The 2020-nt window shown below is 32.3% G+C and overlaps 1 non-coding gene across 1 annotated transcript; it reads right to left on the reverse strand.

Annotated features, from left to right (window-relative positions):
- Nucleotides 1–215: 215 nt before the first annotated feature.
- Nucleotides 216–320, reverse strand: LOC112210734 (U6 spliceosomal RNA). The gene has a single exon (XR_002945279.1). It is a non-coding gene; the product is annotated as a U6 spliceosomal RNA (small nuclear RNA).
- Between the last annotated feature and the right edge of the window lie 1700 nt (nucleotides 321–2020).

Genomic DNA, 2020 nt, shown 5'->3' on the forward strand with positions numbered 1-2020 from the left:
TAAATGATAATGCAATCTTTTATTGTGGAATCAGTCAATCTTTCCATAAAGTATAGGCGAAAAAAATCTTATTTTTCATTTAAATTGTTGGAATTTTGATGTGAAATATCAAAATCCATAAGAGATGGAATAGTATCCACTTCCGAAACATTTATCCATCCGTCATTTTCCGTTGAATCTCGTATGTATTCTACATTTTCTCCTTATCACTTTCGATTCCCTCAATATCACTCATTAGAATAAGATTTATAGCTTGTGCAGGGGGCATGTTAATCTCCTCTGTATTGTTCCAATTGTACTTGTACCGCCGAAGCTAGTACAAATCACGTACGACGAGTAAGTGCCACAGTGCTCCCCTGCACACAGCGGATCCCACAACCTACGTTAAAATGCCCTTCAGGCAAAGGAAGGACATTTATGTTCATTATGTATTATGTATAGATATTTTTTGGTTGAAATAATAAAATTAATAGAAGGGTGAGGGAAAAAAAATATGTATATCTTAATTCATTATTATCTGCGTTATCTTATGGGCATCTATATTATTTATCTTACGTTTACTATGAACTTCAAATTCTAATTCATCCCTACTTTCAATATCACTGTAATTTTCCCAAATTTTTCTTTTATTGGCCATATGGGGGTTATAAATTTTAATTCATTGTATAAAAACAACGTAAACTCGAATCTGATGCACTTTTTTGCACAAAGAGGCTTAACTCATTTGCATCTAAGTGTGGAATGCAGAGTGCAGCTCGAACCACGATTGCCAGCTTTTATCTAGTAAAATCCGCGAGCCGCGACCGTCATTTGTCACCAAAAGTGACAAAACCTATACACAATAGTTTTTACGATTTGTCTTTCTTCTTCTGATATGAACTGAAAATGATTTTCATCGTCTCCATAGTGGAGCAAAGGGTTTACATCTTCATATTTGCCAAAAAAAAGCTTAACAGTGGGTCTTAGAACATGGTTGGCAACATTGGACTTTAGAACATGGTTGGCAACATTGAGCCTTAGAGCATTGTTGGCAACATTGGGCCTAGAGCATTGTTGGCATGGAGTCTCCCATACCATATTACTGGACAGTACAACATAATATAGTTAATAAGTTATTGTTATTTCATTTAATCCTTTATTTAAGGTTAATAAATAAAGGATTAAATGGCCTACTGACGGTACTTAAGGTTTTCATCACTTTCCTCATGGATATATTAATTTACTCGTTTTGAAACCCATTAGGACTTAAAAATCCACTTCTATGATGTTCAATCTTCGAACTTATAGATGGGAGCATAAGCCTATACCTTGATGTATAGGCTTTATAATCATATACCATTCCGTTGTTGGACTTATTACTCTTTCAAATCTTACGCAGGTGAGGTAATACTTGCAGTCAGTATTTTGTGATGCTAATGGCGTAATTTACATTTTTTACTTGGGAATTAATTTATATCCGTTTATTCAACTAATTTATTTTCTATTTTTCAATTGATTTATTTTAAATTTATTTCTGAATATGTGACTAAAGATATACGTTGCTAGAACTCAGGGTGCCACTGGCCTGCTATTTCACTCTGCTAGGAGATGTGAAATGTTCTTCAGATAAGTTGAATCTAAATTGAATATGTATAAAAAAAAAAAAATGCGATTAGAGAAGGATATAAAATAATTAGTGAAAATTATTTGTAACTATTGACGACGTATCGGCTTAATTCAGATCTACTTCATGGTTTGATAAGAAACATGTTAATCCAATTAATTCTTCATAATCATGAATTATGAAGAATTAATTGGAGGTTGTAGCTGAAAGTATGTAATTAATTGTAAAAAGAACGTTTTGCCCCCCTTTGCTTTGTCATCAGGGCTAAATGAAAACAAGACAAGGCATATAAAAGTATGATTTTTGCAGGTATTTTCGTTTGTACTTTATAAATTTTATATTCTATTTATTTTTAAGATCCTCTAATAAAGCAAAAAAACCACTTATTATCGAAAAAGAGAAAAAGTTATATTTATA

The sequence above is a fragment of the Halyomorpha halys genome, unplaced genomic scaffold (assembly GCF_000696795.3).
Source record: "Halyomorpha halys isolate HHAL.00 unplaced genomic scaffold, Hhal_1.1 Scaffold30.1, whole genome shotgun sequence".
In the NCBI taxonomy this organism is placed as follows: Eukaryota; Metazoa; Arthropoda; class Insecta; order Hemiptera; family Pentatomidae; genus Halyomorpha; species Halyomorpha halys.